This window comes from Mus musculus, chromosome X (genome assembly GCF_000001635.26).
Source record: "Mus musculus strain C57BL/6J chromosome X, GRCm38.p6 C57BL/6J".
Classification (NCBI taxonomy): domain Eukaryota; kingdom Metazoa; phylum Chordata; class Mammalia; order Rodentia; family Muridae; genus Mus; species Mus musculus.
The window spans coordinates 136,327,587-136,353,648 of NC_000086.7; the positions used below are offsets into that span (position 1 = coordinate 136,327,587).

Sequence of the window (26,062 nt, forward strand, 5' to 3'; positions counted from 1 at the left end):
AAGAACTCAAGAAGTTAACCTCCATAAAAACAAAATAACCCAATTAAAAAATGGATCACAGAACTAAACAGAGAATTCACAACAGGGGAATCTCAAATGGTCAAGAAGCACTTTAAAAAAGTTCACTGTCCTTAGTCATTGGAAAAATGCAAATCAAAACAACCCTTGGTGTAAGAGATTCCAGCTTACACCAATCAGAAATGCTAAAATTAAAAACTCAGGTGACAGCAGATGCTGGGAGGATGTGTGAAAGTGGAACACTCATCCATTGCTGGTGGGATTAGGAGCTGGTTCCTAATACTGATACTGGAAATCAATCTGGTAATTCCTCAGAAAACTGGAAATAGTTCTACCTGAAGACCCAGTGTTGTGCCCAGAACATGAAAACCCCCAAAAGACTCCCAGGTCCACAATACTCCCAGGAACCACAATTCTGATGGAAACACATGAGAGATTTTATTCAACTTAAACTCAGGCCACAAACATTCCTGATACAGCAGGATAGGAGAGTAGCCCCAAGGTCTAGGGGAAGGGTTTTATAAAGGGAAATACTGCATTGGGGAAGTCCAAAGTTAAATACAAAGATTTTCTTTTTAAACAACTCTTTCCCATCCCGGGCTGAAAGAGGCAGGCTCTTGGACCAGTGACATCCAGAAATTAAGAATTTTTTGAGACCAGGGAGGTCGTGGACCGGTGCTCCACGGCTGTCATCATGCCACAAAATGAATATATTGAATTGTACCTCAAACGATATGAATATTGTTTGGACTACCATGAGAAAAAGAGAAAGAAAGAAGGTCGGGAGGTCCATGAACGTTCAAAGAAGGAAAAAAAAAAAAAAGATTGGCCTGAAGGCTAAGCTCTACCATAAACAGCGCCATGCCGAGAAAATACAAATGAAAATGACTATTAAGATGTATGAGAAGAGAAACACCAAGCGGAAGGATGATGAGAAGCGTCCGCAGGGACCGTCCCCGCCTATCTGCTGGACAGAGAAGGGCAGTCGAGAGCAAATGTACTTTCTAACATGATTAAGCAGAAAGGGAAAGAAAAGGCGGGAAAATGGGAGGTTCCTCTACCCAAAGTTCGTGCCCAAGGAGAAACAGAAGTATTGAAAGTTATTCAAACAGGAAAAAGAAAACAGAAGGCATGGAAGAGAATGCTTTGTTGGTTGATGGCTTTACAAGAAAACCACCTAAATATGAAAGATTCATTAGGCCTATGGGTCTACGTTTCAAAAAAGCCCATGTCACACACCCTGAGCTGAAAGCTACCTTTTACCTGCCTATTCTCGGTGTGAAAAAGAATCCATCATCCCCATTATATACAACCCTGGGGGCGATCACCAAAGGTACAGTTATTGAAGTGAATGTGAGCGAGTTAGGCCTTGTGACACAAGGGGGCAAGGTGATTTGGGGAAAGTACGCTCAAGTTACCAACAATCCTGAGAACGACCGGTGCATAAATGCGGTCTTGCTGGTCTGACAGTGACATCACTCATACACGTCATTCCACTCAATACTGAAGACCACACACTGTCAGGAAAACACCGTCACTGGGGTCTTTCTGAACAACCGAGCAGCCTTACCCCATGTGCAGTCATCAAGTATTTACTAAGTTGTAAAGGAAAATAAAACCAGTCTGACAGTTGGTCTTTAGTTTGGGGCATAACGGATTACATGTTAATAAAATTTAGTGTCTGAGTAGCAAGGACACAGAAGCATACTAAAAACTATGTATGCAGCAATACAAGTCTGTCACTATTGAAAAGCCATCAGTATAGTTGAAAGTTCCTGTAAAGGTCAAGTATTTTCCATTGCGTTGCCATTAATCCTAAAATGTGGAACATTTTAAACACATGGTAGTGTTTAAATTCATAAACTACTACATTAAAAGTCTTAGAGAAGGTAAATTAGATGAAAAGAGTGCACAACTCAGTGCTTTCACTCATAATTAATACCTTATATAGTACTTGCAGTGACCTCCAGTGTACTTCCTCCATTTCCTATATTCTAAAAATAGGGAGCTCACTTAATACTGCTACAACAATGTGAACAATTGGGTTAGATAATTCTCCACCATGTACCAGTGACTTGAGATGTGGCAGTTAATTAAATTGAAAGGTCATGATTTGGGGTTATAACCTAAATCCACGTTCTTAAGAGTGTCTGTATATTAATCTGTAATCACCATATTGCTTTAAGTTGTCTATTTTTTAAATCTACTTTCATAATACAGGCAGTGTGATTAGCAAAAATAAATAAATAACTGAACATAGACAGCAACACTGGAGAACAAAGAACCATTGATGCTGCTTGGGATGTGAACTATTGGGTCATGATCCAATGCAGGGACCCCTGTTTCCATAAGCAGAATAAGAGGATGTTTGCTGCTATGACGCCTGTCACAGTCGTCACCTAGGCTAGTGTAGGACTTGTTAATCTCCCCTCTGTGATGTCATTCCTTTTGTGGCCCTGTGCTATCCAACCAGATAGCTTTAATGCCATCAGCATAACTCTGCACCCTGGATGTCAGTGACTCAACTGCCAAATAGCAGGGAATCCAAATGAACAGACTATGAACGCAGTAGTGAAAGAAAAGACTTCACAGGAGTTCTTATGAGCTAGAGGGAGGACAAAAGACTGGTTCCTTCAGGGGCAGGATCAAGGTACCTCTTATGCTTGTCCCCATGACACTGACTGATCATCAAGGTTTATTCTTAATCAGTACCTTTCTAAATGTACATTTTTGCTGAAGAAATAATTTTATCTTGCATTCGAGCAGCCGTGGGGTCTGGGACTCAGAGAGCTCCTGGTAGGCAGCCCTGAAGGGAGGCACATAGGGCTAAAGGCAGCCCCAGCCTCACTGAACCAACCTTGCAATTCCATCTACCCAACCTCTAACGCCACCTTGGCCTGACCTTCCTAACCCTGCAGAAACACGTTATAATAAATTTGACATAATACCCTCAATTTATAGTAGGTCTGTCATGTTTTCCAGAGCACAAAATTTCTTGTTCTTAATATCGTTTCCTTCCATTGAAAGTAGATTTTTTTGTCATAGAATAAATAATGTAAACATCCCATAAAAAATACTAAACTAGAAGCCATAAATCATACAGAAATATGTTATGAAGATCCTTTAAGGCTCTATAAATGCTGCTTCACTCATTGTATACTGATATAGGCTATAGCTGGAGTATTAGTAGATCTGGAGGTGTAGCTCAATGTCAGAGCTCTTGATTTACATGTATGGGGTTCTGGGTTCGATTTCTGGCATTTCCAGATCTTTTCTTTTCCCCTTTGATCCCTAGTGTGGCATAACCTAGAACACATTTCCATGGAGACCTCAAAAGACACATCAGAATGATACAAGAGCTCATCTATGAGCATGACAACAATGTTCCTCTATAACCTTGACGATATTTCCATGGAGACCTCCATAGTCTGGAGAGTGCAGCCTGGTCATGTCTATAGGGATGTTTTGTTCACAGCTTGAACAAATCACTGCTTTCTGGCTGGTGGCAGTTTCTCTTATGGGCATGCTTTCTCAGGTGAATCATAACAAGAGTGAGAGACTTCTGTTTAGAGAGAAAGGAAGGGAGGGCTGGGCAGAGCATTCCTACTTACTGAGAAGAGAGAGGGGAGGAGCATTTTGGTTGTCATGGAAACTTGAGGTCCTTGTGGACACTCTTTAAAATGGCCAACTAAAGGATGTAGTGCAAGCTGCATTCTCTGTAGCCAAGCTTATGGGTTCCCAGAGGTGAGCACTTTAATCTCCCTGAGGGTGGGAACACAGAAGCAGGGATCTCAGACCCAGGTAGGCTCCCTCCCACTTAGGAATTTGTGGCCAGTGTGTTGCTAGCAGCAGGAGAGGGACTTGGGACCATTCTTCCTCCTCAGAGGGAGCTGCTCTGTACTGGGGTGCATAGGAGCCATTGCATGGGGGGGGGCATGAGGATGGGGAGATAGGACAGAATATAGTGTGCACTCTGATCCCAGTATTCCCTGTGTGAAAGAGGTATGAGAGGTGGGAATTAAGTGGAAAATTCTAAACAATAGTCTAGGATTGTCCTGTATAGATGGCTCAGATGACTGACTGTTTACATATGCAGTCTCTCTCTCTCTCTTTCTCTCTCTCTCTCTCTCTCTCTCTCTCTCTCTCTCTCTCTCTCTAGCTCCCTAGTTCTTGCTCTCTTGCTCTCTTGCCTTCCCACTCTCCCTCCCTCCCTCCCTTTCTCTTTCTTTCTCCTTCCTCCTCATCATCTTTGTCTATGTCCTCCTCCTTATACTTTTTAGTCTTCATGTTTAGGTTGAAGTTTAGTTTAGTTTTGAGACGGTGTTTCACTGTTTCCTTGTTGTCTTAGAACTAAATGTTTTACCATAATGAGATTACAATTATTGTACACAATGTACTTTGGAATAATTTGAAATTTTAAGTTGCCATCTTTTGTGGTACTCACTCTACCACGTGACCCTGATTCTACACAGAAGCCCCCACCATGCTGCTGTCTGCACACCTACTGTCTTAATGTTGCTAATAAATCTCTTACAAAGTGAACAACCTTACTAAATATCCCAGTGCACAATGGCACACCTGAAACCTTTTACATTTTTCAATTTCTGTTTTCTAATTGACTTTTGGAAGTTTTTCTGTAAGTTTCACAGAAATTCTCTATTGTATATGAGCTTTTCAACTTTTTTCATAGTCATGGACTTACTCTTTTTTTTTTCACCATGCATTTAGAATAGAAATCGTTTTCAGATTTTAAGTGTTTCATTTTCTCCAGTTCTCCAATTATGGTTTTTATTTGGTGTCTTCTTTGTGAAATCTTCATCCCTCTCCCTGCCACCAAGTGACAGAGATTTTGTTCTGTATATTCTGTTAGACAGTGTATCTGTCTTTTTAAAATATTTTTGCATATGATACAAAGGAGTCCCTAATTTATATTTGTTTTAAAAAAATTGTGATTTATTTGGTGTGTGAGTGCTCTATTGGCATGTACACCACCATTTCACAAGAGGGCACCAGATCTCCATATAGATGAGTGTGAACCACCATGTGGTTGCTGAGAATTGAACTCAGGACCTCTGGAAGAGTAGTCAGTGCTCTCAAACTTTGAACTTCCACTCTTGGGCTTTGGGAATTGAACCCAGTCTTCAGGACTGATTACATGTGTGTCTACGGACTGAACCATCTTGCCAGTCCTGTTTTCCTGTAGCCATTTGTATTAGTCATGGTTCTCAAGAGTCACAGGACTAACAGAATGAATATGTTTGTGCATACATAATACATACATACATATTTACATATGTACATACATACATATACATACATACATTCATAGACTAATTTATTGGAATGACTTACAGGCTGCTAATTCCTTAGCTCCACTTATCCAGCATCAATTTTCCCAGTAGTTCCTTCCATTCATAACTCTAGAGCCAGAGCCACATGGCTGAAGCTGCCGAGTTCTGCTGCTTTCAGGAACTAGAACATGATCCCCTTGTACTACATTATCACTAGCTTTATGTTTTCTAAATCCTCCACTGCCTAAGCTTGGCTATCCTGGTTCTTGCTCTGTAGGTTGACCTTGAATGCAGAGATCAGCATGCCTGTCTCATGGGATTAAAGGTGTGCACCACCATGCCTGGTTCTGAATTCAGCTGGGTAGGGTCTTGCCCCAAGGTCCCACTCCCTTAATCTGTTATTTACTAGAACACAGGATTTTGCTCCATTTCACTTCGTGGTATGGCTTTAATACTCGAACCATATATTTTATATTTTGCCTTTCTAAGTTTGCTATGCTTGTTCAAACTTCTCTTTGTGAGATTTAACCAAAGAACAAAGTCTCTGCTGGGCTTTTTTGAAACTTCCTTTGTCAATGTAATTAATGCAATTAATCCAAGTCTCTTCACCTTAGCTTCAGGCAGACTTTTCAGACAAGGGTAAAAAGTAGCCACATTCTTCACCAAAATACCACAAAAACAGTCTTTATGCCATATACTGAAATTCTCCTTTGAAATCTCTTGGGCCAGGTCAACACAGTTCAAATCACTCCCAGCAATAAAGTCTTCCATATTCCTACTAAGATGACCCATTAAGCCCCATTTAAAGCATTCTACTGAGTTCCAAATCCAAAGTCCAAAAATCCACATTCTTTCAAATAAAAGCATGGTCAGGCCCATCACAGCAATACCCCACTCCCAGTACCAACTTCTGTCTTAGTTAGGGTATTACTGCTGTGAACAGACACCATGACCAAGGCAAGTCTTAAAAAAACAACATTTAATTGGGGCTGGCTTACAGGTTCAGAGGTTCAGTCCATTATCATCAAGGTGGGAGCATGGCAGTATCCAGGCAGGCATGGTGCAGGAGGAGCTGAGAGTTCTATGTCTTCATCCAAAGGCTGCTAGTGGAAGACTGACTTCCAGGCAACTAGGGTGAGGATCTTATACCCACACCCACAATGACACACCCATTCTAACCAGGTGACACCTATTCCAACAAGGCCACACCTTCAGATGGTGCCACTCCCTGGTCCAAGGATATATAAACCATCACACCTGGCAAGGCAAGTGTTTTAGCCCTGAGCTTAATCCCCAGGCAATAACTTCTTAGCCAAACTCATATCGCAAATATCGGGGTAGGTATTAGTCATAAAGTCAACAAAATTGAGATGGTCTCAAGTAAATTTATCTGAAAAGCAATAAAGATATATATTTTATTTTTTAATATTTTAATTAGGTATTTTCCTCAATTACATTTCCAATGCTATCCCAAAAGTCCCCCATACCCTCCCCCCCACTCCCCCACCCGCCCACTCCCACTTTTTGGCCCTGGCATTCCCCTGTACTGGGGCATATAAAGTTTGCATGTCCAATGGGCCTCTCTTTCCAGAGATGGCCGATTAGGCCATCTTTTGATACATATGCAGCTAGAGTCAAGAGCTCCGGGTTACTGGTTAGTTCATAATGTTGTTCCACCTATATATTTTAAACTACGACAAAGGGCTGGAGATGTGACTCATCTATGAAAAGCAGTTTCTGTTCTTCCAGAGGACCACAGTTTGCTTACCAGTATACACATTTGGTGGCTCCCAATTGTATGTAGCTCCAGTTCCAAGGGCATTTAAGAAGTTCTCTTCTGAACTGTGAAGGCCCCAGGGACACACATTATGCTCAGTCATACACACAGAGAAATCATGCATACACATGTTTAAAAAGCCGAACAATAAAAAGAAATCCTTAAACTAAAAGAAATTGTCACATCAGACCAAATGTTAAGATCATGCATACTTTGGTTATTATATCGAATTTAACAGGCAAGTACTTAAACTGTAATCTCACTTTCTCAGAAGACTGCATGTAATTAACAGAGCACCATTATGTTTCATATTTATCACATGTATATACCCTCCCATTGCTTCCTCTTCTTAGATATGTGTGCCTCTGTATAAGTGCTTACCCTTTTGTGAACCTGATAAGGGCCAGAGATACAGAGATAAATAACTTAAGTGGTTGTGGGGAGAAAACGTGCAGAGTGTACTGTGCAATGAGTGAGCTTTTGGGATGTCTCACACATAAACCTACACTAAATGTGGGTATTGCCACTCCTTCCCCAAGAAGAGATAAGACTGTGGCGTGTACACTTACAGCCCATCAACCAGCTGTGAAGCCGTGGGAAGTATGATGCCTGCATATATGTCTGATGGAAAGTTTTATATTGTTTCTGAGATGCATTACTAGATCATGGTTTGGAGACAAAAAAGTATCACTTTCCAGAAAGTAGAATTATGCTCTGTCAAAGGCAGGACTCATGCCAGGAGATACTTCTGCCTTCCCCTCAGTGGTTGCAATTTCCCTGAATGCATATTCCTGGATGTCATATGAGGATATTATTAAACTAGCACTTGAATCACATCTTCTTACCAAGTTCCATTGGTTTAAGAATGTTCCATTTTCTGTTACTGAGGAGCCTTCCTATGATTATGATATTTATTTATTAATATTCATTTCTGATCCTGTGTTCAAGCACTTCTTGGTATCAGCAATAGAGTTGAGGTTTGGTGTCTGCAGATGGCATGGACCCCATGGTGGGTGGTCTCTGGATGGCCTTTCCTTCAGTCTCTGCTCCAATTTTTTTGTCCCTGTGTTTCCTTTAGATGGCAACAATTCTGGGTTAAAGATTTTGAGATGTGTGGATGTCCTCATCTCTAAAATGGGGGCCATATCTATCTGGTGGAGGTGGTCTCATCAGGTTCTATCTCGCTGCTGGACAAGGAGATAGGAATGGATCAATTCGCATTCTTCTACATGCTGACCTCCAGTTGTGCCAGCATCATTTGTTGAAAATGCTGTCTTTTCCCCACTGGATGGTTTTAGCTCCCTTGTCAAAGATCAAGTGACCATAGGTGTGTGGGTTCATTTCTGGGTCATCAATTCTGTTCCATTGATCCACCTGTCTGTCACTGTACCAATACCATGTGGTTTTATCACTATTGCTCTGTAGTACAGCTTGAGTTCAGGGATGGTGATTCCACCAGAATTTCTTTTATTGCTGAGAATATTTTTCACTATTCTGGGTCTTTTGTTATTCCAAATGAATTTGAGAATTGCTGTTTCTAAATCTATGAAGAATTGATTTGGAATTTTGATGGGGATTGTATTGAGTCTGTAAATTGCTTTTGGCAAGATAGCAATTTTTACTATATAAATCCTGCCAATACATGAGCATGGGAGATTTCTCCATTTTCTGAGGTCTTCTTTGATCTCTTTCTTCAGAGACTTGAAGTTCTTGTCATACAACCCTTTCACTTCATTAGTTAAAATCACACAAAGGTATTTTATATTATTTATGACTATTTTGAAGGGTGTTGTTTGCCTAATTTCTTTCTCATTCTGTTTATCCTTTGTGTAGAGGAAGGCTACTGATTTGTTTGAGTTAATTTTATATCCAGTCATTTTGCTTAAGTTTATTTTTTTATTACCTGTAGGATTTCTCTGGTAGAATTTTTGGGGTTGTTTATGTATACTATTATATCATCTGCAAATAGTGATACCTTGACTTCCTCCTTCCCAATTTGTATCCCTTCGATCTCCTTTTGCTCTCTAATTGATCTAGCTATAACTTCTAGTACTGTATTATTAAATGGGAAGACAGTGTCTTGTCTTGTCTTGTCCCTGTTTTTAGTGGGATGGCTTCAAGTTGGTCTCTATTTAATTTGATGTTGGCTGTTGGTTTGCTGTCTATCGTTTTTATCATATTTAGGTATGTGCCTTGAATTCCTGTTCTTTCCAAGACTTTAAACATGAAGGGGTGTTGTATTTTGTCAAAGGCGTTTTCAGTATCCAATGAGATGGTCATGTGGTTTTTTTCCTTTGAGTTTGTTTATGTTGTGGATTAAGTTGTTGGATTTCCATATATTGAACCATCCCTGGGATGAAGCCTACTTGATCATGGTGAATGATCGTTTTGATATATATAACAACAAAAATCCCTTTTCATATCCCATGCTACAATACTAACCAATTCTGATATTCTCTGCTATCTCTATTGTCTATGTCTAGCTGCTACCATTTCAAATTGTATATGGCCACAGTGCACAGGGTGATTTTCTGTAGCTATTAGATCAAATGATCCTAATGTGTATTCCAAGCTCACTTAGAAAACAATTTTGAGAGAATCCTAGTATTGTGACCATAAATTCCCTAAAAGTGTGTGTGTGTGTGTGTGTGTGTGTGTGTGTGTGTGTGTGTGTGTGCTCGCGCGCATGCGCATGTGAGCATGCATGCAGGTATGCATGCACATGTGCACTCATGTGCATGTGTTGTTTCTACTGGTTACCATGCTTCTCTCTCTCTCTTTTCTGTCCCTTTTAAGTTCCTGTCTCTTTAGTCTTGCTTCCTAAGATTGAGGAGTAAAGAGAGGGGATTCTATGGATGTCAATCCTTATATCTAAATTATTCACATTCTTGACTATATCAGATGATAAATATGCAGAAGAGATTTAGATGCAAAGAGAGTACACAAATCTTGCCCTTTTCATAGATGTTAATATACTGAACCAAATAAGGGTATTGCTGTTTAGTTTATATGTGGCAGTATAGATTGAAATGCCTACTTCAAATACTCATTTTAAAGTCTTGGTCACCAACTACTGGATTTAGTTATTGAGAAGTAATTTGACCATGAAAGTTCTGCCATTATCACAAAATTAATTAATGATGATTAATCATGATTCATAATTTGATGGTAAGATTGGGGGTTAATGGAAACATCTAGAAGTACGGCTTAGTTGGACCAAGTAGATCACTGTGGGCATGATCTGACAGACAATAAATTGCCCCTGGTTCTCCTTTCTCTGCTTCTTAGTCATTAAATGAGCAGTTCTAATATAACACACACACACACACACACACACACACACACACACACACACACCTAAAAATGCATACAGATACACAGGCATACACCACCCAGGGATGGTCTCTCCCACTTTGAACCTATATATCTTCTAAATCATCCTGACCATTATGTAGAAGCAGAGAACATTCAGCACCTCATGGACCCTCCTTCAGCACATGTGGAAAGAATAAGCAGAGCCCAGAAACTGAGTATGGGATCTGATGATGTTGCCTGCACAGAAGCCCTGCTGGTGCACTAGAAGGCCAGGATGGAACAGCTTCAAAGAGAGCTCGAGATGCAGAAGAAAAAGCTGGATAAACTCAAATCTGAGGTCAATGAGATGCAAAATAATCTAACTCAAAGGTACCTGAAGAGATCAAATTCCATATCCCAAATACCTTCACTCAAAGAAATGCACCAGTTGAGAAATTGTAATAGACAACTCCAGATTGACATTGACTGCTTAACCAAAGAAATTGATCTTTTCCAATCCCAAGGACCACATTTTCACCCCAGCACTATTCATAACTTTTATGACAGTATTGGATTTGTAGGCCCTGTGCCACCAAAACCCAAAGATCCAAGGTTCACCATCAAAACGCCAGAGATCCAAGACACAGAGGATAAGAAGGGTGCTCAGGGGAATTGCACTGCCTGTCTGCTTCTGAATCATACAGCCTTAACCCACTGTGAACAGTGTGAGATGCCTCAGCATTTCTGAGCCAAAGGCCACAATTCCTCTGAAACCATATCTAAAGTTCAAGAACATCGCCTGTCATCAGGGAAGTTTCACTGCCACATAGTAGTTAGTCAAGTTGAAGGTGTGATGAGACAGTGGTGTGCTGTGTTGAGTGTCAGCCCACAGAGCTAAAGATACCTCAGTCTAATGTCATGGGCAGTGACACTCATCACCTGAAAAGTGACCTGAGAGACAGGGCTGCCTGCTGCCTGTCCATGTCCAGTGTCCATGTCCAGTGTCACCATTTCAATGCCTAGGTGTTCCCAGGATTTCTCCTTTCTTGTCACCACTGATCTTGCTGGGAGGAAGGAACAGGATGATCATTTTTTTGTGTGTTTTTAAAGCTTTTGGTGAAATACTACATACACACAAAAAAAGAACAAGGCTTGACTACAACCTCTGCTGCCACATAGTGCCAGTAGATGTGGGAAATGTCCCAAATCTGGGGTACTTTTGGCCTTATCCTCGGTCTTCTCTGAGGACGTGAAGCCAGCATCTAGGTGTGAGATAAAGCCATGTGTCTGTACAATCCATAGTGCACTCAGCAAGCCTTTCCTAATGTACAGATCTCTCACATCTGCTTTGATTTTTCCATTATCTTCTTATATTTTTATACATATAGTGTAATAGACTTTTGTTAACTAATGTCCTTTTTCCCTTTTAGCAAGCACAATCATGTTCCTTTTTTAAGCCTGACCTGAGAAAAGCAATGCCGTAAGGTAGAAAGCATAAATGAAATGAAACTGTGCTCTCCCCTTCCTCCTCCTCCTGTCCTTTGTCCTTTGGTGCCAGTGCTATGAGAAGACATGCAGCTGCTGTATGCGAGGCACTGCAGGAAACAGCAGGCATGTCGGATGGTCACGGTCATGTTGTACACTGACTTGAGCAGTGGGTGACCAAACATATCATCTTTGTCTTCTCTGGCAATTTAAAGCAAAATGTATTTAAACCCACTTCCATCTTGCCCCATCTGTGTGGTATCCCATGGAACTTCATGGGAGGCTCTTGTTGGGAAAGTGCAGTTTGAGAAGCAGCCTCAGCAACCGTTCCCACAGTCTCTTCTTCCCAGGAAGAAGTGTAGCTGCCTTACTGTTGGGACGGTCATGGGTATTTATAAAACATAGTCATCTTTAGGATAACTGAACAAAAGCTGGAAAAAAGAAAGAAAACAAGCAGACTTGAACACTGAAGCAACCTCAGACATCTCTTTATTTTGATGATATACTTTTGCAAGGAAAATAAATATTCATGGGATCAAAAATGTATATAACTAAATAACATCAAGAAAAAATAACAGTATGCACTTTAAAAGAATTATGAAGGCGTTACTTCCGGCCTCTCTCTAGCTGCCCTCTTGTGTCCCCGCGTGTGTGCGCCTTCTGGTCTGCCTGAGACCCCCTGAGCGTGAACCTTAGTTCCCCGCACAGCGACATTTCCACTCCGACAAGATGAAAGAAACGATCATGAACCAGGAGAAACTCACCAAACTGCAGGCACAAGTGCGCCTTGGTGGGAAAGGAACTGCTCGTAGAAAGAAGAAGGTGGTTCAGAGAACAGCTACAGCAGACGATAAAAACTGCAGTTCTCCTTAGAGAAGTTAGGAGTAAACAATATCTCTGGTACTGAAGAGGTGAACATGTTTACAAACCAACGAACTGTGATCCATTTTAACAACCCTAAAGTTCAGGCATCTCTGGCAGCAAACACCTTCACCATTACAGGCCATGCTGAGACAAGGCAGCGGACAGAAATGCTTCCCAGCATCCCCAACCAGCTCAGTGCAGACGGTCTGACTAGTTTAAGGAGCCTGGCTGAAGCTCTGCCCAAACAATCTGTGGATGGAAAAGCGCCACTTGCTACTGGAGAGGTTGATGATGATGAAGTTCCAGATCTGGTGGAGAATTTTGATGAGGCTTCTAAGAATGAGGCCAACTGAATTGAAGCAACTTCTGAAGAAAGTGATCCTCGCAGAAATTACAGGAGCTGCTATTTTATATCATGACTGCTTTTTAAATTTTTTGGTTCATTATGGATCTGATAAAATCTAGATCTCTAATATTGTTAAGCCCGAGCCCCCCGGACACTGCAGCTCTTTTCAGTTTTCGCTTATACCTAATTCATTCTTTGCGGCAAATAAAGCTGAAGAAGCATGGGAATAAGGTTTGGAAAGGGTTAATAAAATTCTTTGCCTAGTTAAAAAAAAAGAATTATGAAATTTTCTTTGCTTGGAATGGGGCTACGGGAAGTGCTGAAATATAGAAAAAAAAAAGGAAATGATGTAGATAGTCCCACTGTAAATGTTCACAAGTGGCTATGTTTTAAATAAACAGGATTATTACAGATGAGCATTAAAAAGGTCAGAGCCTTGCCTTCTGGGCTTTACACCATGAGTATGAAAAGAGATACCACAACCATAGGTCACTAGTCAAAGGACCCCAAAACTCATAATTTGATGCATTATTTTTTAAAAGTAGGCCTTGCTTTTCAGCTTCCTCTGCAGTTCTATGTAAAGATTGGTAAATCAGATTTTACTTGTTTTACTAGTAAAATGGAATTTAGATAAATTGAGTTGATGGTTTTGTGGTTTAGCTGGGTTAATTATCTTTATAACAGATAAGTTATTTATACAAATCTTAAAAACCTTGTATTCTAAAAACAGTTCAGCCCATGTCATTTTTCACTAGGTGGGTTTCATCCACAAGTGTTCCTCAAAACTTCATGCTATGCCAAAGTGGGCACAATTCTCAATTTCCCTTTCTCTTAAAGTGGCTTAACACAAAATCTTCAGATGATGGGAGCTACAGAAAAAGGTGGTATTCTGTAGGGGAATCTCCCCTCATTAATTGATTGGCTAATAAAGATTAAAAGATGTCAATTGTTGTCAAAGAGGAGAAGGCGGGCCTTCAGGATTAGAGAGAGGAAGAGGGGACTCGGGAGGAAAACAGCCTTTTTTTATGGTGAGGTGGGGAACAAGAAGAGCCAAGATGTAGATGGGGAATTGTTAGACCCGGTGGCAACCTCTGCCACCAGAAGATTACTAACATAAAATAGTTGATGAGTTTAGGACTATAGATTCCACAGCCAGCAGTTGTGTCATCTGTTGAATTTAAACTAAGAATGTCTAGTGTTTTCCATTCGCAGCACTTAGGTGGTCCCGAGTGAAAGAACATAGCTGGGGAGGATTCAGCCAGGCTTTGGAATGGGAAGACTAATCAAAGGACAGAGCTCCAGGGGAGAGGTAAACACAGAGGATCACAGGTTGAAGAGAGCATATCCACTGTTGGCCATGGGGTGGATGGCCTGGGATTTGTAAGTGTCACCTCCAGACATTTCAGAAAAGACTGGCCCAGTCAGCTTAACAAGAGGAAACAAGAGGAAAGAGAGCTAGTTTGGGGTGAGGTTTTGACCAGGACAGTGGCTTAGTAACAGACTGGCCATAAGAATCAGGACAAGATGGCTGTTTGGGGCTGACCAAACAGAGTGCTCAAGACTGCCAATGCTGGAATCTAGACGAATTTAGCATAGCTCATTAAGAAAAACACCTACACACTATAGTATTCTATGACTTTCATTATCATTTCTAGAACCACCTCCTTTGACCAAGTAAATGTCATAACATTTCTCTGTCCTTTGGGACCAAAAATTCTACCCTTCTAATTCAAATGACCTAAGACCTTTTCTGTCTGATCTAGGTGTCCAGGCATATACCTTTGCAAGTGAAGACAACATAGACCACTATGATTAGGGCTTTCTGGAAGAAAAGTAAAAAATAAATGAGCCCATACACTTCACCCTAGCCTTCAAGGTGGCCATGAAGAAAAGGAAATGTTCCATTCTCTGGGCCCACACTTATGTAGTTGATAAGTTTGAGGAAGGCAAAGGATTAGGCACCACCACCTAACCTGTTCAGAAGAATGATCACATTGCTGTCAAGCCTGCCTCAGAGCCATGGAGGTAGGACTATGCTAGACTATGATGCAGAGTTATGACTCACTGTGTATTTCCCATGTAGTCCTACTTTGAACAGGTTAGCTTGGGACATTTATTATTGCCTAGTTGGGTATTTGTTTCTATTCTACATGATCTCTTGTTTCTCTGAGGAATGTGGCCTTAGACCTTCGTCTTCTTCCAAAGAGGACGTAACACTGAACTCCTTTCTTCAAGGAAAGGTGATAGTAGATATGCCTGTAAAAGGGAGGGGATTACAGATACAATCTAATGGGAGGTCCCCAATACAAGAATTTACAGACAATGCCTGTAACCTAAGCAGTCTCTTCAGTAAACACACCAGTATTAGTAAAGTCCCATGATTCCTGGCCAGTCCCTGACAACTGAATACTAATGTCAAGAGACACTTAGCATTCCATAGAGAAGAAACTTTCCATTGTATAGAATACTCAAAATTTTAAAAATACCATCAAGGAAAGAATATTAAGAGCTTTAGGTCAATAAGACCAAAGAGTGACATGCCAAGGCAGAAAAATCACAGTAACACCAAATCTCTCACTGGAACCCTTTACAGGTAGAAAAAGCACAGAACATCATCTTTAATGTTTTAAGAGTGAGGGTGTTATCAACCGCGATGACCATATCTACCAGAGATATCTTTTATTATTTACCAAGTATTAATGACATTTCAAGCAAACGCATAAAGGATGACAGTTTTCATCATGAAAGCACAAGAAGAATAGGTTTTATTGGAGGATTATGAGAACAGAGAACTATGAAGAAGTCCATCAATTCCAATAAAAGATAAAATAAGCAGAAAAAAAATCTAAAAAAAAGAGAACCAACAAAATCACAAGGAAATTTAAACACATTATATGTGTGTGTGTGTGTGTGTGTGTATACACACACATATACATGTATATGTATATGTGTGTGTGTATTATGTGTATAGCATTCTGCCTGCATGTATCCTGCAGGGTAGAAGACGGCACCAGATCTCATTATAGATAGTTGTGAGCTACCATGTGGTTACTGGGAATTGAACTCAGGACCTTCAGAAGAGCAGGCAGTGCTCTTAACATCTGAGCCATCCCGTCAGTCCTAAACATCTCTAAATGATAGTTTTAAACATAAACGAGTTCTACACACAAGTAAAGAAATGAAGACTAGCTGGCAGGGCTGAAAATCGGAGCAATTGTTCTGATGTCTGAAAGAAACACAATTGATTGGCACAGCCACTTATAGACAAAGAGTGAAAGGATGGAAGGCAATCTAACAAGTGAGTATCTATGGAAAATAAGCCAGTAGCTATTGTGATATGTGATGAAGTAGACTTTCAATCAAAATTAAAGAGAATAAAGATAGTAGCTAAATGTTAATTAGTAAAAAGAATTTTTACTAATCTATCAAGAACATATAACTATTATGAACATGAAGATTCCAAATCTTTGGACTCTCAGTTTCATATAATAAACACTAATGTAAAAAGTCATATAGGTACTGGTACAATAACAATTAGTAATTTCAATAACAATTTCAATATCAGTAGTGATATTTCATTTTTCTTCATTAGCAAGGCTTCCTGTGTTGGTTCCTTGTCTGTTTTTTGTACTAAAATACCCTGGCAAGAGCAACATAAAAATGAAGGTTTTTCACATGAAACTCAAGAATAACGAAGACCAGAGTGTGGACACTTTGCTCCTTCTTAGAATTGGGAACAAAACACCCATGGAAAGAGTTACAGAGACAAAGTTTGGAGCTGAGACAAAAGGATAGATCACCTAGAGACTGCCGCACCCGGGAATCCATCCCATAATCAGCCTCCAAATGCAGACACCATTGCATATGCCACCAAGATTTTGCTGAAAGGATCCTTATATAGCTGTCTCTTGTGAGGCTATGCCTGGCAAACACAGAAGTGAATGCTCACAGTCAGCTATTGCATGGAAAACAGGGCCCCCAATGGGATAACTAGAGAAAGTACCCAAGGGGCTAAAGGGGTCTGCAACCTTATAGGTGGAACAACAATATGAACTAACCAGTACCCCGGAGCTCCTGCATATGTAGCAGAAGATGGCCTAGTCGGCCATCAGTGGAAAGAGAGGCCCCTTGGTCTTGCAAACTTTATATGCCCCAGTACAGGGGAACACCAGGTCCCAGAAGTGGAAATGGGTGGGTAGGGGAGCTGGGGGAGAATTTGGGGGACATTCGGGATAGCATTTGAAATGTAAATGAAGAAAATACCAAATAAAAAATTTGAAAACAAACAAACAAAAAAAAATAAAGGTTTTAAACTTGGCTCACCATTCTATAGTGTGGTCCATTACAGCAGAGAGTGATGGGAACAGGAGCTTTAGACAGCTAGTAATTCTGCATCTACAATTGGGAAGCAGAGGGAGATGAATATTCCTACTTACAACCCCTTTCACTTTTTAATTCAGCCCAGGAACCCAGGTCATAAAATGTGACTCCCACATTTAGGGTGAGTTTGCCTACCTCAGTTAAGCCAATTCCCACCCCCCACCAAAAGAAATCCCTGACTGACACACCCAGAGGCAAAGCTAATCTAGATAATCCCTCAAAGGCATGTCCACAGGATCCTTTTCTTCATGATTATAGGTCCTTTTGACAATCCAAATAAAACATCACATCATTCAAATTAAAACGAACAAAGAAACATCAGAGCTAGACTAGACTATATATAGAATGGACTTAAGAGACCCCTACAGAATATTTTATTAGTAGATATACCACACATTCTTCTTGGCACCCCACAGAATCTCCTCTAAAATATACCACATTTCATTTTGAAATGCAAATGGTAACATATGCAAATCAATAAACATAGTTTGTTTTATTAAATATGGAAGAATTAAAACAGAAATCACTAACAGAAAAAACACAGAATCTACAGAAATATGCATATGCTGATCAGTATACATACTTCACTAGGCTTAAAAGTTATCATACAAAGAGATTCATTATGTCATTTTCATTCATGCCTTTCCTTACATATTTACTTATTTCTATGCCCACGGCTCTTTTGTCTGCACATATGTCTGTGCACCACATACACGTCTGGTTCCTGTAAAATTCAGAAGAGCGTGTTAGATCCTACTTGGACAGGAGAGTTACACATAGTTGTCAGCTTGCATGTGGATCTGGAAATTGAACACAGGTCCTCTGTTATAGCAGCCAGTTCCTTTAACTGCTAAGCCATCACTCCAGCCTTCCTTTTTCCATATTGTTTATCCTCCTCTGCTGACATCCCAGATCCCATGACTTCCACCTAGTGGTTTCTTTCTTCCTTCAATAGTTATCCAGTGGTGGTTGGAATGAGATGTCTCCCCTGTTCTCAGGCATTTGAATACTTGGTCCCCAGTTGGTGGTTGTTTGGGGGAGTCTTAGGAGGTATGGCCTTGCTAAAGAAAATATGTCATTAGGGTCATGTTTTAAAAGCTAAAAGACTCAGCTTTTCAAATTCACTCTCTTGGCTTCCTGATGTCATTTGAGATGTGAGCTCAGAGAACCATGTCTACTGCTTGCTGCCATAGGCACTTCCTCACCTTGATGAGCTCTCATCCCTCAGGAATTATAAATTGAATAAATCCATCCTTTAACCACTTGCCTTGGTAATGGTTTTTTATCACAGCAATAAAACAGTAACTGCTACACACCCACTTATGATTTTATATGTTATGTACTTTATGATGCTTTTCTATTTTCCCCTGAAGACTTTTCTCCTCTTATCCCTTATTTTCTGTAGGGTTGTGAGCCCAAGTCTGCTCTACCACTGGGCACAGCCTCTTGGGGAGGCAGAACCTGGGGAGTTTGATTGCACTTATCTGTAATCTCCTCCAGGGCCTGTCTTGGGCTGTAGGGAAGTGCCAAGGCACCACTGCAGGTGTGGGAAAAGTACAGTCTGAGATGTGGGAAAGTCAGAGGGGGTTCAGAGTTCCCTGGGGCCTGCGACAAGGCCAGGGACATTGGGATCTTAGACACTTGGACATCCAGGCACTGTTGGGAGTTACAGAAAGGCAGAGAACAGAGCCAGGGCCAGAGGGCTGGGGACAATGCCTAGCTTGGGGTCAGGAGATAAGGGGAGTGGGAGTTCCAGCTTGTCTCATGTGGGGTGATTGTCCTTATCTTGGCAGGTGCAGTCTTGGTGAATGCAGGATTGGGGGCTGTTGTGATTGGGTACACAGAGAGACCTTCTACAGGAGACTAGGCTGCAACTCGGAAGGTCTTCTTCATGGCTCCCCATGGTGGATCTTAATGGAGAGACAGTCCACAGTTCTAAACAGTTTATTTTCATGACAGAAAATAGATGTATAAAACCATACTCCACTTCTCAGGATGGGACTGACATTGAAGACTTTTTGCAGGGAGGAATGTCTGAGAAGGGAAGCTTATTGGCTAAGCCCTCCAGGCCTCTAGGTACCTCATTAGCATGGAGAAATTTTTGTGTGTGCCTACATGATCATAGAACACTTTTCTTTTATGTGAGCTACATGGCATGTCAGGAGCCTGGCAGGGAGCTGGGAATCACCTAAGCCTCAGGTGTGTGCCCACCGAGTCTCTGGGTCTCAACCTGCTCTACATTTCGAAAGTTCCTGGCATGGTTTTACGTTCCACACTTGTCAGTGTATCAACTGCTGTACAAAGACTTTTCAAAGAATCAACTTGACTAAGGGTTTCAAAATCATTCTGTGCAATTGTGCTCCAGCGGAATCATTGGACTGAAAGTGAATGGCCCATGTGTTGACACTTCTGTGAGCCATTAGACTATTGTGGCTTCAGGAGAATTATATGACCTTACAAAAGCTTTCCAAATATGAAAATTTTATAGGAACCCAACTTGCTAACTGTGACAGACAAAGCAATTGTTTAAGGCCATAGGTGCTACATTCAGGAGTCCAAATGTGTCTGTGTTTTGAATGTAGTCAAACACAGATAAAAGTATTTAAAATACAACTTGCATCTGTACTCTAAGAGATTATTGTTTTGTCCTTATTTTCTAAACAGTATCTATAATAGCATTTTTGCATAATAATAATAATTTGGCAGTATTATTGAGTAGTCTATAGATGTCTTTCAGCATCCAGAAAGATGCTGTGATCCAGCAACACAGTTATCACAAATTTATCTAGGATAAATTTTTCTAGGTTATATCATCCTTAAAATACAAAATAATATTTGCAAGAACAGTTCCATGAAATTTAAATGAAAGATATCTAATAAAAAATACTATCAACTGTTCTTTCCCTAGCACAATACACCAGTGATTGTCTAACACCCACAGTCTCTGAGGAGCAAGGGTCTGGATCAACATTTCCCAAACAGTTATGAAGCTTCAACAGGCATCACTCATGGCCTTTGGGTAAAGGGTGCAAGACAGATTTGAGAGCACAGTCTCCTAAGCAACACTTGCTCTTTCCAATCATGATGTTCCTTCAACAATTCCATGTCGTGGCCTCTGACAGGGGGCACCAGACAAAGAAGTATATTTTATACCAGACTTTCACTAGAGGCTCCCTGTTCTTCCAAATGAATTCATGACAATACATGATATACCATATCCTAAGAGAGCTCGCCATGATGCAGCTCCAGAGTCAAAAGTTTCCATCCCAGGATCACCCCAGGTGTATCCATGGCAATGATGGCTTTTAAGGCATTGCCTACCGTGAAGGTGAAAACGGGGAGGAAGACGATAGTGAGCCTCCCCTCCGAGATCTTGGTGCAGATGGCAGCATGAATTGTCATGATTGTTCCCAATGTGCCAACTGTAGGTCCTTATCTTCCTGTGGCAACTTTACACACATAATTGACAAAATTGGAGGGAAACATTCAGACAGGCACACAGGCACAAACTGCTCTTGAACCAGCCTGTTCACAATGCTGGATGAGAAGTTCCACACAACACATATATTTGTGCCATGTGGAATAAGAAGAAATGACTGAACATCGACAGCCATATTGGAGACCAAAGGACCCTAGATTGTGGGTTTGAATGTGAAACATCTGACATGGTCAGACGCAGAAACCACACTCTCCATAAGCAGAATACAAGGGCGTCTGCAGCTATGATGCCTGTCACAGTCTTCTCGCCATCACCTAGGCTATTGCACTGTGTGTTAATCTCCTTTCTGAGGTCTACTTCTTTTTGTGCCCGTATGCTATCCAGCCAAATAGCTTTATGACATCAACACAATGCTGCACCTTGGACTTCAGTGGCTCAAGCTGCCAAATAGCAGCTGATCCAAATGCACAGCCTGTGAACACAGTAGTGAAGAAAATGGGCTTCACTGCAGTTCTTATAAGCTAAGGGCAAGGATAAAAGACTGTTTCCTCTAGGGGTGGGATCAAGGCACATCTGTATGCTTGTCGCCATAACACTGTCTGATCTTCACAGTTTATCCTTCCTCGGTACCTTTATAAATGTACTTTTTTTCTGAAGAAATAATTTCATCCTATATTCATGCTGCTGTACAGTTTGGGTCTCAGAGAGCTCCTGGTAGCCTTCCCCCAAGGGAGGCACAGAAAGCTAAAGACAGTCCCAGCCTCACTGTATCCAACCTTGCAATGCCCTCTTCCCAACCTCTGGCCCATCTTGGCCTGATCTTCCTAACCCTGCAGAAAGACATTATAAGGAATTTGACATGATACAGTGACTTTATTGTAGGTCTCACATGTTTTGCAGAGAACCAAAATTCTTGTTATTAATATCATTTTCTTTCCATTTTCAATAGATTCTTTTCTTATAGTAAATAACCTAAAAATTCCATAAAAATACTAAACTAAAAAGCCATAAATCATAAACAAAGATGAGATGTAGATTCTTTCAGGTCCTATGAATGTGGCTTAAACCTTTATGTCTTGATATAGGTTAAAATCAGTCTGTTGGCTGTCCTTGTGATGTAGCTCAGTTGTAGCGCCTGTGCCCTTGCAGGCATAGTGTCCCGGGTTCAATTCCCAACATCTACAAGGTTTTTCTTTCCCCCCCTCTGGGTCTTTCCGTGGAGACCTCCATAGCCTCCTCACGATGATAAAAGAGCTCATCTATGACATGACAAAAATGTTGCTCTATACCTTGGAGATATTTCCATGAAGACCTCCATCATCTGGAGAGTCCAGCCTGGTCATGTCTATAGGAAGGTTTTTTTTTTTGTTGTTGTTTTTTGTTTGTTTGTTTTCGATGGTTATATTTCTTTACTTTGCTAGTTCCCAATAACAATACAGAGAAACCAAAACTTATTTGCTAAACGCATGAAACTCAAGAAGAACGAAGACCAAAGTGTGGACACTTTGCCCCTTCTTAGAATTGGGAACAAAACACCCATGGAAGGAGTTACAGGGACAAAGTTTGGAGCTGTGACGAAAGGATGGACCATCTAGAGACTGCCATATCTGGGGACCCATCTCATAATCAGCTTCCAAACGCTGACACCATTGCATACACCAGCAAGATTTTGCTGAAAGGACCCAGATAGAGCTGTCTCTTGTGAGACTATGCCGGGGCCTAGCAATTATAGGAAGGTTTTGATCACAACTTGAGCAAATCGCTGCTTTCAGGCCAGTGGGAGTTTCCTAGTGGGCATGCTTTCTCAGGTTATAGGTAACAAGGGCGAATGACTTCTGCTTAGAGAGAAAGGAAGGGAGGGATGGGCAGAGCATTCCTACCTACTAAGAAGAGAGAGGGGAAGAGCATTGTGGTTGTCAGGGAAACCTGAGGTCTTTGTGCACACTCTTTTCAATGGCCAACCCAGGGATGTAGTGCAAGCTGCATTCTCTGTAGCCAAGCTTATGGGTTCCCAGAGGTGAGCAGTTGAACATCCCTGAGGGTGGGAAGACAGATGCAGGGATCCCAGACCCAGGTAGGCTCACTCCCACTTCTGGATTTATGGCCAGTGTGTTGCGTGCAGCAGGAGACAGACTTGGGAACATTACTCTTCTTCGGGGGGGATCTGCTCGGTTCTGGGGTGCACTGGAGCCATTGCGGGGGAGCGTATTGAGGAGGGTGAGATAGGACAGAATATAGTGTGCACTCTCTGACCCCAGTTTTCCCTCTGTCAAACAGGTATGAGAGATGGTAATTAAGTGGAAAATTCTGAACAGTAGTATAGCATTTTCCTTTATAGATGTGTCAGATGATTTTTTTCATATGCAGCTGGCTAGAGGATTTTATCTTCCTTCCCTATATTGTTGTTGTTGTTGTTCTCTCTTGCTTTGTTGTCTTTTGTTCCCTTTCTTCTTTTTTTTATTAGATATTTTCTTCATTCACCTATAAATACTATCCTGAAAGTCCCCTATACCTTCCCCCCACCCTGCTTCCCAACCCACCCACTCCTGCGTCTTGGCCGTGGCATTCCCCTGTACTAGGGCATATAATCTTCACAATACCAAGGGCCTCTCCTCCCATTGATGGCCAACTAGTCCATCCTCTGCTACATATGCAACGAGATACACAGTTCTGGGGGTTAGTTCATATTGTTGTTCCACCTATAGGGTTGCAGACCCCTTTAACTCCTTGGATACTTTCTCTAGCTCCTTCATTACAGGCCCTGTGTTCCATCCAATAGATGACTGTGAGCATCCACTTCTGTATTTGCCAGACACTGGCATAGCCTCTCAAGAGATATCTATATCAGGGTCCTGTCAGCTAAATCTTGCTGGCGTATGCAATAGTGTCTGGGTTTGGTGGTTATATATGGGGTGGATGATCAGGTGGGGCAGTCTCTGGATGGTCCTTTCTTCTGTCTCAGCTCCGACCTTTGTCTTTGTAACTTCTTCCATGAGTATTTTGTTCCCCCTTCTAGGAAGGATCGAAGTATCCACCCTTTGGTCTTACTTCTTCATGAGTTTCATGTGTTTTGCAAATTGTATCTTGGGTAGTCTAAGTTTCTGAGTTAATATCCACTTATCAGTTTTCTTTTGTGATTGGGTTACCTCACTAAGGATGATATCCTCCAGATCCATCCGTTTGAATAGGAAATTTATAAATTCATTGTTTTTAGTAGCTGAGTAGTACTCCATTGTGTAGATGTACCACATTTTCTGTATCCATTCCTCTGTTGAGGGGCATCTGGGTTCTTTCCAGCTTCTGACTATTATACATAAGGCTTCCTAAATGGAAGAAGAGGAAAATGAGTACAATGGAGGATTGAAAGTACACTGACTAAAAACTCAATGATACAATAGAAACAGATATATAAAAGTTGGGGCCTAAGACAGATGCAAATAGCACTTAAAACAAGTAGAATGCCTAGAAACAGACATTTATCTAGGACTATTGACTCTTCTGAGTCTCCTGTTGTTCCATATCAATTGGGGGATTTTCTTTCAATTTATGTGAAGAATGAGATGAGGATGTTGATTGTGATTTCATTGAATCAGTGAATTGTTTTGGTAAGAAGGTCTTTTTTCACAGGGTTAATTCTACCAAGTTATATGCTTGGGAGGTGTTCAAATTCTAGTACCTTCCTTAATCTCTTTCTTCACACATTTAAAGTTTTATTGTAGAGGATTTTTACCTCTTTTGTTATGTATACTCTAAATATTTTATTTTATTTGAGAAACTGGGAAGAGGAGCATGTCTATGATCCCTTTGTCAACATGCTTGTTACTCACAGGTATTAAGACTGGCAAAGTTTGTAAGTCAATTCTGTATCATATTACATTGTTGAAAAACAGAAAAAAACCCTCTTAAATTGGATCGCTACCTTCCCCTTTTAACAACCTTGTTCCATATGACCCTGTATATTACAAAATATTGTGCATTTCTTTACATATTTTACTGAGTTTTGATGCTTCCTATTAAAGTGAGGAAACTTGTCAAACAAATAGTTTAATAAAAGCTTATACAATGTTACACATTAAAAAAAAGACTAGCTATTCATTATCTGTCACTAGCTCTACAGGTTCCTGGAGACTTAAGAACCATAACTAAGTTGTCACTGAAATTTTTTTATAAATAAACCCAGTCAATATCTTATCTCTGTCCTTGCACCTACAATTAATTGTTACTTCTGTTTTACAATCATTCTTAATTGTTTAACTACCTCTGGGATTGTGTTCAAAGCTGTAAGTAACTTCTTTGTATCTCTGAATCAATTAATTTGTGACAAGTGGAGACTGACAGAGTTCTCATTGCAGTTTTAATATCAGAAAGGATTTTAATACCAATTCTGTTGTAAAGGCACAAAACCTGCACCAGGAAGCCTGCACATATATTATAGCTTTCAGGTTTATCTTATGGGACGTCTGAGTGTGTAAATAGCTGTGTCTCTGGTTCTTGTGCCTACAGTTGGGGTCTTCTCTTCTGTTGTCTTGTCCATTTTCTATGTGATAGTAGTGTTTTAACATATTCTAAGTTACTTTTGGTATGTTTTGATGTAATAAAAGAACCTCTGATGGACTCACCATCCCTGATCTCAAGCTGTACTACAGAGCAATTGTGACAAAAACTGCATAGTACTGGTACAACGACAGACAGGTAGATCAATGGAATAGAATTGAAGACCCAGAAATGTACCCACACACCTATGGTTACCTGATCTTTGATAAAGGAGCTAAAACCATCCAGTGGAAAAAAGACAGCATTTTCAACAAATGGTGCTGGCTCAACTGGCTGTTATCATGTAAAAGAATGTGACTTGATCCATTCCTATCTCCTTGTACTAAGGTCAAATCTAAGTGGATCAAGGAACTCCACATAAAACCAGACAAAGTGAAAGTTATAGAAGAGAAGGTGGGAAAAAGCCTCGAAGATATGGGCACAGGGGAAAAATTCCTGAATAGAACAGCAATGGCTTGTGCTGTAAGATCAAGAATCGACAAATGGGACCTCATAAAATTGCAAAGCTTTTGTAAGGCAAAAGACACCGTCAATAAGACAAAAAGGCCACCAACAGATTGGGATAGAATCTTTACCAAACCAAAACACAATAGGGGAATAATATCCAATAAATA

General features: G+C 40.7%; 5 pseudogenes; 3 read left to right on the plus strand and 2 right to left on the minus strand.

Moving 5' to 3' along the window:
* On the plus strand, window positions 590-1,682 carry Nsa2-ps2 (NSA2 ribosome biogenesis homolog, pseudogene 2; annotated as a pseudogene).
* Window positions 2,259-2,888, minus strand: Gm14997 (predicted gene 14997; annotated as a pseudogene).
* On the plus strand, window positions 10,479-11,125 carry Gm4917 (predicted gene 4917; annotated as a pseudogene).
* Window positions 12,507-13,159, plus strand: Gm7973 (annotated as a pseudogene).
* On the minus strand, window positions 20,599-21,716 carry Gm14994 (predicted gene 14994; annotated as a pseudogene).